This window comes from Lineus longissimus, chromosome 14 (genome assembly GCF_910592395.1).
Source record: "Lineus longissimus chromosome 14, tnLinLong1.2, whole genome shotgun sequence".
Taxonomy (NCBI): domain Eukaryota; kingdom Metazoa; phylum Nemertea; class Pilidiophora; order Heteronemertea; family Lineidae; genus Lineus; species Lineus longissimus.
This window is the reverse complement of record NC_088321.1, coordinates 11,661,441-11,679,165: the sequence shown is the minus strand read 5'-3', so window position 1 is coordinate 11,679,165 and position 17,725 is coordinate 11,661,441. Positions and strand designations below refer to the sequence as shown.

The 17,725-nt window shown below is 39.5% G+C and overlaps 1 protein-coding gene and 1 long non-coding RNA gene across 2 annotated transcripts in view; one reads left to right on the top strand and one right to left on the bottom strand.

The window, feature by feature from the left end:
* Positions 1 to 17,725, top strand: part of LOC135498977 (atrial natriuretic peptide receptor 1-like) — an 813,512-nt gene that overhangs the window by 112,757 nt on the left and 683,030 nt on the right. The gene's annotated exons all lie outside the window — the stretch shown is intronic.
* Positions 2,483 to 5,753, bottom strand: LOC135498966 (uncharacterized). Its single transcript, XR_010449193.1, has 3 exons — positions 5,524 to 5,753; positions 4,987 to 5,238; positions 2,483 to 4,668 (listed from the first exon to the last, which is right to left on the bottom strand). It is a non-coding gene; the product is annotated as an uncharacterized LOC135498966 (long non-coding RNA).

Here is a 17,725-nt window from a genome sequence, read left to right as displayed (position 1 = left end):
CTTAAATGACACCATGAATCAATATAACTTTCATATCAGCCAAACCAGATTCGACCTAGCATTCTTGATGAATTGTAGCAAACGGTATGATCTGTAGCGAATCACCTTAATAGCAAATGAGTGCATCTTACCAGAATCACTTCTTCCCGGTATAAAAAATGACTGAGCGCTTCTCTGTCATCGTCGTCCAGCAAGCCGCATGTTTTTAATGAAATTCACAGACGCGGTTTGTCTGCGAGGCTTATCTTGGCCATCCACCTGCCTCCGATGGCACTTTAGATAGATTTGACATGTTGTGAGAACAGACATTTTTAACTGGTGATAGAGCTCAAAGAGCCTTGGCGTTGTTTGGCTTCGCTGAGCCTAATGGTTTAACTCAATGTGTCGCATTTTTCATGAAAAGGATATGATTTTGGTTATGAGGTTGCGTGGTGACTTTAAGGTCGCTGGCATCATCATTATCAATGGAAACATCATGGGTTCGAAGGGTAAACTAAATCACAAATAGTAAATACATCTGCAGTGATGTCTCGGAGGTTCGCGGTGACCGTGAAATAAAAAGGCAGCCCTTTTTCTAGGGCCATATGAAATTTTTCTATCTTTCGGAATGTGATGTGACTACGCAAGATGACACATTTCTCGTGCCAAAAAAGGCCACATTTCTCTCGACAATTGCAAACATTTGATAATTTTCTCTCGTGGTGAGTCAGGCCGATTCCACATAACACTCGAACATGTCGAACGATTCACGATATCTTGCTCGTAACGGTTCGAGAGTCACCTGTCACTTGTCAGTTTCATGTTTGAGTCTCACAAGCCAGTGCGGAGAATGTCTTCGTTTCCATCGATAAGATTGGCCTGTCCTGTTCCAAATACTATTTACTATAACGTCATGATCTTAGTTTGCATGTACAGAGGATGCTATGGTGATTTTTTGAGGGCATTTTCTGTGAGTTTGGGACCAAGTCACCACCCTCTATTGGGCCTCATACACGATGATACGTCAAAGCCGCATGGCGAGGTTTCTCCAAGTTCAACGAGTGCGAATTTACTTGATTCGTGTTCCGGGCTGTAGAGCAAAAAAAGCTGTGATGGAGTACACTTTCTGCAACTCCAAAGTATATATATCTGGCTATCGTATGGAGGTCAGCTCATGTGCCCGAAAATCTCCTTTACATAGTATATGAGCCCGCTCTTGGTCCCAAGTCAGGCAAATTTGGTGTGATCTGTGATCGTTTGTGGGACTAGGTGGTGTCGAAGGTGGCGCCCCCTATTGGTCGGAAAACCAAATAGTTGCCTTGAATGTGTAGTAGTCTCTACGTACCCTAAAATGTGTAGGTTCTTGCAGTTAATGTCAACATGTTGGTCTCTGGGTCAATCCAGGACATGACATGCGTCGGCAGGATCACGTCTGACGTCACGCCCGGAGGGGCTAGTGAGACCATTGTCATGTTTTCATGCCTGCTTAGACTCGAAAACATAACTTAATGAAATGATAGGGTGACAAAATAGACATGATTGAAAATTTTCTGTAGCCCACGTTTCTTTAAACGTTTTATTTTTTTTAAAAGACACGTCACAAGTGACACAATGAGATTATTAATACACGTGACCCAATAGTTGTATTGGCGATCGAGATCGGTCATCAATATGTCGTGAAAGCACACACAATCTGATCTGGTCTTGTCATGATTAGTGTCGGAGTATAATACGTTATTAAATTACGAGACGTATACGTCGATCATGACGTCGTGAGCGATAGGTGATGGTCTGGTCTAGTCATGGATTAATTGGTTTGGTACCGTTCAAATGGCCCTTTTTTGTAACCAAGTCTCACAGCGGCTGCTCGTTGTAGCCTGTATAGCCTAGCTTAACTACATGTCATAGCATTCATATTGCATTGTGTATGTGTACCTTTACGAAGTTCAAATAGAACCAAGGCTTTGATGTTTAATTGATTTTATAACAGGAGACATGCATACCTTGAAGAAATGACTAAGATTAATTTCATAAATCACGTTGACATTTTCTGATAAATATGGAATGAGAAATGTCGTTTGAATCAAGTATCGATCAATATTTCAAAGAGATGGGGCAAAGTGCACGGCGTTTCGGTTTGATGGAACTGGTACTAGTCACTAAAGTGGATTTCGCACGATCAGCCATTCGGCCTACTTTTTACATTTTCTCGTGCGGTGAAAATGCACCTCCTCATTTCCTGTTTAAAATCCTGGCACATATCAGTCAGCTCAATCTGGTCTGATGAGGATGTGGACAATTGTCCGACAATAGCGTTCCATTCAGAAACTTGCTTATGACTTGATGATGCATTTATTGCTTTGATGTGGACTAACTGAGGCGCACGAAGGGCTCCCTCGTGGAAAAATGCAAGTTTCCGATGTAATTACATAGAAGAGAGACCAGTCGGCGTCTTCATGATCCCTTTCCATTTCTGATTTTAAACATGTAAGTTACACAACAATCGGCCTCTTTTAATCGATTTATTGAGAAGCATAAAACAGAATAAATTCCTATAATACCATAAAATATCCAATGAAACACTGCATTGTAACATAGCATCATAGAGAAGTCGCTAAGTTGACATTGGTTTTCAGTCACTTAACATTTTTTGCGACAGAAACTTATTAGTAAGTTGACATTGGTTTTCAGTCACTTAACATTTTTTGCGACAGAAACTTATTAGTAAGTTGACATTGGTTTTCAGTCACTTAACATTTTTTGCGACAGAAACTTATTAGTAAGTTGACATTGGTTTTCAGTCACTTAACATTTTTTGCGACAGAAACTTATTAGTAAGTTGACATTGGTTTTCAGTCACCTAACATTTTTTGCGACAGAAACTTATTAGTAAGTTGATATTGCTTTGCCAAAAAAGCTGTTGAAGGCATTTTGCGCCTTACGTTTAAAGATATTAATGTACATCTGTACTGCAATACTTTAACAATGAACGTGTGCGATGTAAGTGTCTTCACATAATAGGAACAACAAGATCATGTTATCGTTTTGATTCGACTACAAAGGATAAAACATAGACGAAATTCTAAGAAAATACCACTACCAACCCGAGATTATTTCGCAACCCTTTTTTTTTGGCGATGACCTTTGAATAAACTTTCCTGATTTCTACTAGTAGCGAAATGAAAACGTAGTAGGCGAGGTCTACAATAATCTATGTACAGCAAGACTGATCCAATAAAGAAGCATATAGACGAATCATGTTGTCCAGCTGTTTAAAGATCAACCAAACTAAAAGGATGTTTCACTGGTGAAACCAACATCCTTCTAGTTTGGTTGATCTTCAAACAGCTGGACAACAGGATTCGTCTATATGCTTCTTTATTGGATCAGTCTTGCTGTACATAGATTATTGTGGACCTCGCCTAAGTCTCCCCATAATGAAAATCCCGGAATCTTTTAAGTCAAGAGCGACAACGGACACCAGTGAATATATGGTCAGGTCTAAGTGGAATATCGACTATCATTGTGCATTGGAATTTTCGTAAGAAGTGCAAATTTGTGCAACAAGTCAATATTCGAAGTGAATTTTTCTTAGCAATAGCAATGAGACATCGCCAGGCCAAAATGACACGCGCGCGCCGCATGTTGTTTAAAAATTTAATGTTATAATAATAATAATAATACTTTATTGACCTCCTTCACAGAAGAATACAGTACATGTACAGATAATAAAAGAATACCAACTGCTTACTGCAGAGACCGGATAAAACATTACATTGCATCTTACTAATAAAACACCGCAGTAATTAAAATAGTACATCTCACAACCAGCAGTAAATACGGCAATAGTATAACAATAATATAGATATAATAGATAATAGATGATATAGATTCTGAGCCTCGACCAAATGCCAATATATACGCCAAGCTATTATTACAACTCCGATTAAAACAGACAACAATACATAACGACAACCACATAGTCCCACCATGATCATTCAAATCCCATCGGAATGTCGCCTGATACTAGAAAATACCAGAAGGCCTCTTTATGGAACACGGTTTTAAACTTTCGGTTGAATTTTGGAGAGAACTTGTTTCAAGTAAAAGTATCTAATTAGTATGTAAATAACCCGTTTATATTGCTTATTTTGAGGCGGCAAATAACGGCAAATAATGACCGGATCATAATCAATATGAAATACAAATGTTTCTCTCTGTTGGTTATTCCCCCCGGCAAATCCGACACGCTCCCCCCCCCCCTCCTCTTCCCACAAATATTAAGCAGCTTAACCGAATACGCCATGTGTCCATGCCCTAACTCCGTGCGGAGCATGGGTAATTGCTAGTCTAGATTTATAAGATATAGTGACACGTCGATCGGGAAGGTTAGAATATTGCCGCTGTATATGCAAAGAAAGATTAATAATCAATTACCGGGCTATGGAATTGCAGAAAGCATGCATTGAAGGAGGCATCTACATGCTGTATTTCCGACCTTCTCTCTCCAACATGACACTTCATATTTGCATTCTTTCGCCAAATCAGCAGCCTTATCAATGTTATTCTTCAAACACATTTCCATACATATCACAAACTCATGTACGTTAATCATCGGAATGGTTGTCGGGGCAGTCGTTGTTATAACTTGATGAGAAGTAGTCAGTCGAGGTGTTGTCGCCACTCCGCCTGCAATAAAAACGCAATGGTGAGTTACTTAGTATGTGGTCGTAGATTATAACTAACTTCCCAAATATTTTGAATAAAAATACAAGAAATTGAATATGTTTCAGTCCGAATAACATCAGTCAAAATTACATGGATGTCGTACATTCAGTAACTTTTATTTTAATCATAAAATGTAATGGATGAGTCATCACATACGTATATGTATAACGCATACGTATACCACGTTGACGTTGGAACACATATGGGTACATATATATAGTTCTTATTTATATTTGACAGATGTTTGATGTCTACCAAGAACTTTGAATGTCAATTTACCTGGAAACGGTGTTGCAGAAATAACGCAATATAAGAAACATTTGCTTGCCATCGGCCTGACTTTCCTCACCCAACATGTAGGTTTAAAGCTGCATTCTTTCGCCCACTCATCAACATCATTCAGGTCTTTCTTAAGGCATGTTGTCATGCATTGCACAAACTCCTGCGGAGTCGGTATTGGAGTAGTCGTCGGTGCCACTGTTGTTGTTAGTTCGTCAGTAGTATTTGGTTGAGGGGTTGTCAAAACATTGCCTGGAATTATGAATTAATGATAAGCTCCGCCTTTTGAAATAAAAAACACACATGGCATTTGGATATTAGGGACAAAAGCTGGAATGAAAAGTTAGTCAATCTGATTAGCTGCAATTCTTTCACACAACATTCCGCATTATTAAGTTGTGTAGCATTCAGTAACTGGTTTACTTCTATGCAATACGTTAAGCTTTAGTGAGACAGACAACGTCACACATGGGAATTTATTGAAGTACATGTAAATACATGGTTGTTGTGTGCATGGAAATTTTAGTATTAATTTACCTGGAAATGGTATTATGTCAACAATGCATTTAAGAATAGATTTAGTGGTGGCCGGTCCGACTTTGCCTATCCAGCAGGTCACATTGAATTTGCACGTTTTTGCCCATTTCAGTACGTTCTTTATGTCCTTCCCCAGGCACGCTATCATGCATTTCGCAAATTCTTGCCAGGTTTCTATAGTGCCATTAGTCGGTGCCACCGTGGTTGTTCGTCCGTCAGTTGTATTTGGTTGAGGGGTTGTCGAAACATTACCTGTAATCATGATTAATGATGAGCTGTGCCTTTTGAAAAAAAATAGATCATGGCAATCGGAGTTTAGAGACAAAGCTGGAATGAGAAATAGCTGGAATTCCTTCACACCCGTTATTAAGTTGTGTAGCATTCAGTAACTGGTTTACTTCTATGCAATACGTTAAGCTTTAGTGAGACAGACAACGTCACACTTGGGAATTACTTCAAGTACATGTAAATACATTGTTGTTGTCTGCATGGAAATTTGAGTATTAATTTACCTGGAAATGGTATTATTTCAACAATGCATTCAAGAAGGCATTCAGTTGCGGGCGGTCCGACTTTGCGTATCCAGCAGGTCACATTAAATGTGCACGTTTTTGCCCATTTCAGTACGTTCTTGATGTCCTTCCCCAGGCACGCTGCCATGCATTTCGCAAATTCTTGCAAAGTTTCTAAAGTGCCATTCGTTGGTGTCACAGTTGTTATAGGTTCGGAGGAAGTCGCTTCTCTTGTTATTGTAGAAGTCGTCGTTTTAAATGAAGTTATTACGGTTGTGTCAGTTGCAGCTGGCGGAAGTGTCGTCGTCGATTCTGCTCCTGTTGCTGCATGCGCAGTCGTCGTGTCTAATGTTGTTGTAGAAATCGTCGCTTCTACTGTAGTTGTTGCGTTTGAGTCATCTGAAAATAGCAATTGGGTATAGGAGGTTGCAAATGCACGTTTGGTGTACATGGAAATTTATCTGGAAATGGAATTGCTGAAACGATGCTTCAAGAAGAATTAGCTGCTCTCGGTCCGACTTTCCCTACAACAGAACACTTTAAATTCGCATACTCTTGCCCATTTCAGAATGTTCTAGAAGTCTTTTCGTATTCACACTGCCATGCATCTCGCAAAATCGTTGAACGTTTCTACAATGCCATTAGTCGGTGCCACCGTGGTTGTTAGTCCATCAGTTGTATTTTGTTGAGGGGTAGTCGAAACATTACCTGTAATCATGAATTAATGATGAGCTGCGCCTTTTGAAAAACAAAATCCATGGCAATCGGAGTTTAGGGACAAAGCTGGAATGAGAAATAGCTGGAATTCCTTCACACCCATTATTAAGTTGTGTAGCATTCAGTAACTGGTTTACTTCTATGCAATACGTTAAGCTTTAGTGAGACAGACAACATCACACGTGGGAATTTATTTAAGTACATGTAAATACATGGTTGTTGTGTGCATGGAAATTTTAGTATTAATTTACCTGGAAATGGTATTATTTCAACAATGCATTTACGAATACATTTAGTGGCGGCCGGTCCGACTTTGCCTATCCAGCAGGTCACATTGAATTTGCACGTTTTTGCCCATTTCAGTACGTTCTTGAGGTCTTTCTTCAGACACGCTGCCATGCATTTCGCAAATTCTTGCAAAGTTTCTATAGTGCCATTCGTCGGTGCCACCGTGGTTGTTCGTCCGTCAGTTGTATTTGGTTGAGGGGTTGTCGAAACATTACCTGTAATCATGATTAATGATGAGCTGTGCCTTTTGAAAAAAAATAGATCATGGCAATCGGAGTTTAGAGACAAAGCTGGAATGAGAAAAAGCTGGAATTCCTTCACACCCATTATTAAGTTGTGTAGCATTCAGTAACTGGTTTACTTCTATGCAATACGTTAAGCTTTAGTGAGACAGACAACATCACACGTGGGAATTTATTTAAGTACATGTAAATACATGGTTGTTGTGTGCATGGAAATTTTAGTATTAATTTACCTGGAAATGGTATTATTTCAACAATGCATTTACGAATACATTTAGTGGCGGCCGGTCCGACTTTGCCTATCCAGCAGGTCACATTGAATTTGCACGTTTTTGCCCATTTCAGTACGTTCTTGAGGTCTTTCTTCAGACACGCTGCCATGCATTTCGCAAATTCTTGCAAAGTTTCTATAGTGCCATTCGTCGGTGCCACCGTGGTTGTTCGTCCGTCAGTTGTATTTGGTTGAGGGGTTGTCGAAACATTACCTGTAATCATGATTAATGATGAGCTGTGCCTTTTGAAAAAAAATAGATCATGGCAATCGGAGTTTAGAGACAAAGCTGGAATGAGAAAAAGCTGGAATTCCTTCACACCCATTATTAAGTTGTGTAGCATTCAGTAACTGGTTTACTTCTATGCAATACGTTAAGCTTTAGTGAGACAGACAACATCACACGTGGGAATTTATTTAAGTACATGTAAATACATGGTTGTTGTGTGCATGGAAATTTTAGTATTAATTTACCTGGAAATGGTATTATTTCAACAATGCATTTACGAATACATTTAGTGGCGGCCGGTCCGACTTTGCCTATCCAGCAGGTCACATTGAATTTGCACGTTTTTGCCCATTTCAGTACGTTCTTGAGGTCTTTCTTCAGACACGCTGCCATGCATTTCGCAAATTCTTGCAAAGTTTCTATAGTGCCATTCGTCGGTGCCACCGTGGTTGTTCGTCCGTCAGTTGTATTTGGTTGAGGGGTTGTCGAAACATTACCTGTAATCATGATTAATGATGAGCTGTGCCTTTTGAAAAAAAATAGATCATGGCAATCGGAGTTTAGAGACAAAGCTGGAATGAGAAAAAGCTGGAATTCCTTCACACCCATTATTAAGTTGTGTAGCATTCAGTAACTGGTTTACTTCTATGCAATACGTTAAGCTTTAGTGAGACAGACAACATCACACGTGGGAATTTATTTAAGTACATGTAAATACATGGTTGTTGTGTGCATGGAAATTTTAGTATTAATTTACCTGGAAATGGTATTATTTCAACAATGCATTTACGAATACATTTAGTGGCGGCCGGTCCGACTTTGCCTATCCAGCAGGTCACATTGAATTTGCACGTTTTTGCCCATTTCAGTACATTCTTGAGGTCTTTCTTCAGACACGCTGCCATGCATTTCGCAAATTCTTGCAAAGTTTCTATAGTGCCATTCGTCGGTGCCACCGTGGTTGTTCGTCCGTCAGTTGTATTTGGTTGAGGGGTTGTCGAAACATTACCTGTAATCATGATTAATGATGAGCTGTGCCTTTTGAAAAAAAATAGATCATGGCAATCGGAGTTTAGAGACAAAGCTGGAATGAGAAAAAGCTGGAATTCCTTCACACCCATTATTAAGTTGTGTAGCATTCAGTAACTGGTTTACTTCTATGCAATACGTTAAGCTTTAGTGAGACAGACAACATCACACGTGGGAATTTATTTAAGTACATGTAAATACATGGTTGTTGTGTGCATGGAAATTTTAGTATTAATTTACCTGGAAATGGTATTATTTCAACAATGCATTTACGAATACATTTAGTGGCGGCCGGTCCGACTTTGCCTATCCAGCAGGTCACATTGAATTTGCACGTTTTTGCCCATTTCAGTACGTTCTTGAGGTCTTTCTTCAGACACGCTGCCATGCATTTCGCAAATTCTTGCAAAGTTTCTATAGTGCCATTCGTCGGTGCCACCGTGGTTGTTCGTCCGTCAGTTGTATTTGGTTGAGGGGTTGTCGAAACATTACCTGTAATCATGATTAATGATGAGCTGTGCCTTTTGAAAAAAAATAGATCATGGCAATCGGAGTTTAGAGACAAAGCTGGAATGAGAAAAAGCTGGAATTCCTTCACACCCATTATTAAGTTGTGTAGCATTCAGTAACTGGTTTACTTCTATGCAATACGTTAAGCTTTAGTGAGACAGACAACATCACACGTGGGAATTTATTTAAGTACATGTAAATACATGGTTGTTGTGTGCATGGAAATTTTAGTATTAATTTACCTGGAAATGGTATTATTTCAACAATGCATTTACGAATACATTTAGTGGCGGCCGGTCCGACTTTGCCTATCCAGCAGGTCACATTGAATTTGCACGTTTTTGCCCATTTCAGTACGTTCTTGAGGTCTTTCTTCAGACACGCTGCCATGCATTTCGCAAATTCTTGCAAAGTTTCTATAGTGCCATTCGTCGGTGCCACCGTGGTTGTTCGTCCGTCAGTTGTATTTGGTTGAGGGGTTGTCGAAACATTACCTGTAATCATGATTAATGATGAGCTGTGCCTTTTGGAAAAAAATAGATCATGGCAATCGGAGTTTAGAGACAAAGCTGGAATGAGAAAAAGCTGGAATTCCTTCACACCCATTATTAAGTTGTGTAGCATTCAGTAACTGGTTTACTTCTATGCAATACGTTAAGCTTTAGTGAGACAGACAACATCACACGTGGGAATTTATTTAAGTACATGTAAATACATGGTTGTTGTGTGCATGGAAATTTTAGTATTAATTTACCTGGAAATGGTATTATTTCAACAATGCATTTACGAATACATTTAGTGGCGGCCGGTCCGACTTTGCCTATCCAGCAGGTCACATTGAATTTGCACGTTTTTGCCCATTTCAGTACGTTCTTGAGGTCTTTCTTCAGACACGCTGCCATGCATTTCGCAAATTCTTGCAAAGTTTCTATAGTGCCATTCGTCGGTGCCACCGTGGTTGTTCGTCCGTCAGTTGTATTTGGTTGAGGGGTTGTCGAAACATTACCTGTAATCATGATTAATGATGAGCTGTGCCTTTTGAAAAAAAATAGATCATGGCAATCGGAGTTTAGAGACAAAGCTGGAATGAGAAAAAGCTGGAATTCCTTCACACCCATTATTAAGTTGTGTAGCATTCAGTCTCTGGTTTACTTCTATGCAATACGTTAAGCTTTAGTGAGACAGACAACATCACACGTGGGAATTTATTTAAGTACATGTAAATACATGGTTGTTGTGTGCATGGACATTTTAGTATTAATTTACCTGGAAATGGTATTATTTCAACAATGCATTTACGAATACATTTAGTGGCGGCCGGTCCGACTTTGCCTATCCAGCAGGTCACATTGAATTTGCACGTTTTTGCCCATTTCAGTACGTTCTTGAGGTCTTTCTTCAGACACGCTGCCATGCATTTCGCAAATTCTTGCAAAGTTTCTATAGTGCCATTCGTCGGTGCCACCGTGGTTGTTCGTCCGTCAGTTGTATTTGGTTGAGGGGTTGTCGAAACATTACCTGTAATCATGATTAATGATGAGCTGTGCCTTTTGAAAAAAAATAGATCATGGCAATCGGAGTTTAGAGACAAAGCTGGAATGAGAAAAAGCTGGAATTCCTTCACACCCATTATTAAGTTGTGTAGCATTCAGTAACTGGTTTACTTCTATGCAATACGTTAAGCTTTAGTGAGACAGACAACATCACACGTGGGAATTTATTTAAGTACATGTAAATACATGGTTGTTGTGTGCATGGAAATTTTAGTATTAATTTACCTGGAAATGGTATTATTTCAACAATGCATTTACGAATACATTTAGTGGCGGCCGGTCCGACTTTGCCTATCCAGCAGGTCACATTGAATTTGCACGTTTTTGCCCATTTCAGTACGTTCTTGAGGTCTTTCTTCAGACACGCTGCCATGCATTTCGCAAATTCTTGCAAAGTTTCTATAGTGCCATTCGTCGGTGCCACCGTGGTTGTTCGTCCGTCAGTTGTATTTGGTTGAGGGGTTGTCGAAACATTACCTGTAATCATGATTAATGATGAGCTGTGCCTTTTGAAAAAAAATAGATCATGGCAATCGGAGTTTAGAGACAAAGCTGGAATGAGAAAAAGCTGGAATTCCTTCACACCCATTATTAAGTTGTGTAGCATTCAGTAACTGGTTTACTTCTATGCAATACGTTAAGCTTTAGTGAGACAGACAACATCACACGTGGGAATTTATTTAAGTACATGTAAATACATGGTTGTTGTGTGCATGGAAATTTTAGTATTAATTTACCTGGAAATGGTATTATTTCAACAATGCATTTACGAATACATTTAGTGGCGGCCGGTCCGACTTTGCCTATCCAGCAGGTCACATTGAATTTGCACGTTTTTGCCCATTTCAGTACGTTCTTGAGGTCTTTCTTCAGACACGCTGCCATGCATTTCGCAAATTCTTGCAAAGTTTCTATAGTGCCATTCGTCGGTGCCACCGTGGTTGTTCGTCCGTCAGTTGTATTTGGTTGAGGGGTTGTCGAAACATTACCTGTAATCATGATTAATGATGAGCTGTGCCTTTTGAAAAAAAATAGATCATGGCAATCGGAGTTTAGAGACAAAGCTGGAATGAGAAAAAGCTGGAATTCCTTCACACCCATTATTAAGTTGTGTAGCATTCAGTAACTGGTTTACTTCTATGCAATACGTTAAGCTTTAGTGAGACAGACAACATCACACGTGGGAATTTATTTAAGTACATGTAAATACATGGTTGTTGTGTGCATGGAAATTTTAGTATTAATTTACCTGGAAATGGTATTATTTCAACAATGCATTTACGAATACATTTAGTGGCGGCCGGTCCGACTTTGCCTATCCAGCAGGTCACATTGAATTTGCACGTTTTTGCCCATTTCAGTACGTTCTTGAGGTCTTTCTTCAGACACGCTGCCATGCATTTCGCAAATTCTTGCAAAGTTTCTATAGTGCCATTCGTCGGTGCCACCGTGGTTGTTCGTCCGTCAGTTGTATTTGGTTGAGGGGTTGTCGAAACATTACCTGTAATCATGATTAATGATGAGCTGTGCCTTTTGAAAAAAAATAGATCATGGCAATCGGAGTTTAGAGACAAAGCTGGAATGAGAAAAAGCTGGAATTCCTTCACACCCATTATTAAGTTGTGTAGCATTCAGTAACTGGTTTACTTCTATGCAATACGTTAAGCTTTAGTGAGACAGACAACATCACACGTGGGAATTTATTTAAGTACATGTAAATACATGGTTGTTGTGTGCATGGAAATTTTAGTATTAATTTACCTGGAAATGGTATTATTTCAACAATGCATTTACGAATACATTTAGTGGCGGCCGGTCCGACTTTGCCTATCCAGCAGGTCACATTGAATTTGCACGTTTTTGCCCATTTCAGTACGTTCTTGAGGTCTTTCTTCAGACACGCTGCCATGCATTTCGCAAATTCTTGCAAAGTTTCTATAGTGCCATTCGTCGGTGCCACCGTGGTTGTTCGTCCGTCAGTTGTATTTGGTTGAGGGGTTGTCGAAACATTACCTGTAATCATGATTAATGATGAGCTGTGCCTTTTGAAAAAAAATAGATCATGGCAATCGGAGTTTAGAGACAAAGCTGGAATGAGAAAAAGCTGGAATTCCTTCACACCCATTATTAAGTTGTGTAGCATTCAGTAACTGGTTTACTTCTATGCAATACGTTAAGCTTTAGTGAGACAGACAACATCACACGTGGGAATTTATTTAAGTACATGTAAATACATGGTTGTTGTGTGCATGGAAATTTTAGTATTAATTTACCTGGAAATGGTATTATTTCAACAATGCATTTACGAATACATTTAGTGGCGGCCGGTCCGACTTTGCCTATCCAGCAGGTCACATTGAATTTGCACGTTTTTGCCCATTTCAGTACGTTCTTGAGGTCTTTCTTCAGACACGCTGCCATGCATTTCGCAAATTCTTGCAAAGTTTCTATAGTGCCATTCGTCGGTGCCACCGTGGTTGTTCGTCCGTCAGTTGTATTTGGTTGAGGGGTTGTCGAAACATTACCTGTAATCATGATTAATGATGAGCTGTGCCTTTTGAAAAAAAATAGATCATGGCAATCGGAGTTTAGAGACAAAGCTGGAATGAGAAAAAGCTGGAATTCCTTCACACCCATTATTAAGTTGTGTAGCATTCAGTAACTGGTTTACTTCTATGCAATACGTTAAGCTTTAGTGAGACAGACAACATCACACGTCGGAATTTATTTAAGTACATGTAAATACATGGTTGTTGTGTGCATGGAAATTTTAGTATTAATTTACCTGGAAATGGTATTATTTCAACAATGCATTTACGAATACATTTAGTGGCGGCCGGTCCGACTTTGCCTATCCAGCAGGTCACATTGAATTTGCACGTTTTTGCCCATTTCAGTACGTTCTTGAGGTCTTTCTTCAGACACGCTGCCATGCATTTCGCAAATTCTTGCAAAGTTTCTATAGTGCCATTCGTCGGTGCCACCGTGGTTGTTCGTCCGTCAGTTGTATTTGGTTGAGGGGTTGTCGAAACATTACCTGTAATCATGATTAATGATGAGCTGTGCCTTTTGAAAAAAAATAGATCATGGCAATCGGAGTTTAGAGACAAAGCTGGAATGAGAAAAAGCTGGAATTCCTTCACACCCATTATTAAGTTGTGTAGCATTCAGTAACTGGTTTACTTCTATGCAATACGTTAAGCTTTAGTGAGACAGACAACATCACACGTGGGAATTTATTTAAGTACATGTAAATACATGGTTGTTGTGTGCATGGAAATTTTAGTATTAATTTACCTGGAAATGGTATTATTTCAACAATGCATTTACGAATACATTTAGTGGCGGCCGGTCCGACTTTGCCTATCCAGCAGGTCACATTGAATTTGCACGTTTTTGCCCATTTCAGTACGTTCTTGAGGTCTTTCTTCAGACACGCTGCCATGCATTTCGCAAATTCTTGCAAAGTTTCTATAGTGCCATTCGTCGGTGCCACCGTGGTTGTTCGTCCGTCAGTTGTATTTGGTTGAGGGGTTGTCGAAACATTACCTGTAATCATGATTAATGATGAGCTGTGCCTTTTGAAAAAAAATAGATCATGGCAATCGGAGTTTAGAGACAAAGCTGGAATGAGAAAAAGCTGGAATTCCTTCACACCCATTATTAAGTTGTGTAGCATTCAGTAACTGGTTTACTTCTATGCAATACGTTAAGCTTTAGTGAGACAGACAACATCACACGTGGGAATTTATTTAAGTACATGTAAATACATGGTTGTTGTGTGCATGGAAATTTTAGTATTAATTTACCTGGAAATGGTATTATTTCAACAATGCATTTACGAATACATTTAGTGGCGGCCGGTCCGACTTTGCCTATCCAGCAGGTCACATTGAATTTGCACGTTTTTGCCCATTTCAGTACGTTCTTGAGGTCTTTCTTCAGACACGCTGCCATGCATTTCGCAAATTCTTGCAAAGTTTCTATAGTGCCATTCGTCGGTGCCACCGTGGTTGTTCGTCCGTCAGTTGTATTTGGTTGAGGGGTTGTCGAAACATTACCTGTAATCATGATTAATGATGAGCTGTGCCTTTTGAAAAAAAATAGATCATGGCAATCGGAGTTTAGAGACAAAGCTGGAATGAGAAAAAGCTGGAATTCCTTCACACCCATTATTAAGTTGTGTAGCATTCAGTAACTGGTTTACTTCTATGCAATACGTTAAGCTTTAGTGAGACAGACAACACCACACGTGGGAATTTATTTAAGTACATGTAAATACATGGTTGTTGTGTGCATGGAAATTTTAGTATTAATTTACCTGGAAATGGTATTATTTCAACAATGCATTTACGAATACATTTAGTGGCGGCCGGTCCGACTTTGCCTATCCAGCAGGTCACATTGAATTTGCACGTTTTTGCCCATTTCAGTACGTTCTTGAGGTCTTTCTTCAGACACGCTGCCATGCATTTCGCAAATTCTTGCAAAGTTTCTATAGTGCCATTCGTCGGTGCCACCGTGGTTGTTCGTCCGTCAGTTGTATTTGGTTGAGGGGTTGTCGAAACATTACCTGTAATCATGATTAATGATGAGCTGTGCCTTTTGAAAAAAAATAGATCATGGCAATCGGAGTTTAGAGACAAAGCTGGAATGAGAAAAAGCTGGAATTCCTTCACACCCATTATTAAGTTGTGTAGCATTCAGTAACTGGTTTACTTCTATGCAATACGTTAAGCTTTAGTGAGACAGACAACATCACACGTGGGAATTTATTTAAGTACATGTAAATACATGGTTGTTGTGTGCATGGAAATTTTAGTATTAATTTACCTGGAAATGGTATTATTTCAACAATGCATTTACGAATACATTTAGTGGCGGCCGGTCCGACTTTGCCTATCCAGCAGGTCACATTGAATTTGCACGTTTTTGCCCATTTCAGTACGTTCTTGAGGTCTTTCTTCAGACACGCTGCCATGCATTTCGCAAATTCTTGCAAAGTTTCTATAGTGCCATTCGTCGGTGCCACCGTGGTTGTTCGTCCGTCAGTTGTATTTGGTTGAGGGGTTGTCGAAACATTACCTGTAATCATGATTAATGATGAGCTGTGCCTTTTGAAAAAAAATAGATCATGGCAATCGGAGTTTAGAGACAAAGCTGGAATGAGAAAAAGCTGGAATTCCTTCACACCCATTATTAAGTTGTGTAGCATTCAGTAACTGGTTTACTTCTATGCAATACGTTAAGCTTTAGTGAGACAGACAACATCACACGTGGGAATTTATTTAAGTACATGTAAATACATGGTTGTTGTGTGCATGGAAATTTTAGTATTAATTTACCTGGAAATGGTATTATTTCAACAATGCATTTACGAATACATTTAGTGGCGGCCGGTCCGACTTTGCCTATCCAGCAGGTCACATTGAATTTGCACGTTTTTGCCCATTTCAGTACGTTCTTGAGGTCTTTCTTCAGACACGCTGCCATGCATTTCGCAAATTCTTGCAAAGTTTCTATAGTGCCATTCGTCGGTGCCACCGTGGTTGTTCGTCCGTCAGTTGTATTTGGTTGAGGGGTTGTCGAAACATTACCTGTAATCATGATTAATGATGAGCTGTGCCTTTTGAAAAAAAATAGATCATGGCAATCGGAGTTTAGAGACAAAGCTGGAATGAGAAAAAGCTGGAATTCCTTCACACCCATTATTAAGTTGTGTAGCATTCAGTAACTGGTTTACTTCTATGCAATACGTTAAGCTTTAGTGAGACAGACAACATCACACGTGGGAATTTATTTAAGTACATGTAAATACATGGTTGTTGTGTGCATGGAAATTTTAGTATTAATTTACCTGGAAATGGTATTATTTCAACAATGCATTTACGAATACATTTAGTGGCGGCCGGTCCGACTTTGCCTATCCAGCAGGTCACATTGAATTTGCACGTTTTTGCCCATTTCAGTACGTTCTTGAGGTCTTTCTTCAGACACGCTGCCATGCATTTCGCAAATTCTTGCAAAGTTTCTATAGTGCCATTCGTCGGTGCCACCGTGGTTGTTCGTCCGTCAGTTGTATTTGGTTGAGGGGTTGTCGAAACATTACCTGTAATCATGATTAATGATGAGCTGTGCCTTTTGAAAAAAAATAGATCATGGCAATCGGAGTTTAGAGACAAAGCTGGAATGAGAAAAAGCTGGAATTCCTTCACACCCATTATTAAGTTGTGTAGCATTCAGTAACTGGTTTACTTCTATGCAATACGTTAAGCTTTAGTGAGACAGACAACATCACACGTGGGAATTTATTTAAGTACATGTAAATACATGGTTGTTGTGTGCATGGAAATTTTAGTATTAATTTACCTGGAAATGGTATTATTTCAACAATGCATTTACGAATACATTTAGTGGCGGCCGGTCCGACTTTGCCTATCCAGCAGGTCACATTGAATTTGCACGTTTTTGCCCATTTCAGTACGTTCTTGAGGTCTTTCTTCAGACACGCTGCCATGCATTTTCGCAAATTCTTGCAAAGTTTCTATAGTGCCATTCGTCGGTGCCACCGTGGTTGTTCGTCCGTCAGTTGTATTTGGTTGAGGGGTTGTCGAAACATTACCTGTAATCATGATTAATGATGAGCTGTGCCTTTTGAAAAAAAATAGATCATGGCAATCGGAGTTTAGAGACAAAGCTGGAATGAGAAAAAGCTGGAATTCCTTCACACCCATTATTAAGTTGTGTAGCATTCAGTAACTGGTTTACTTCTATGCAATACGTTAAGCTTTAGTGAGACAGACAACATCACACGTGGGAATTTATTTAAGTACATGTAAATACATGGTTGT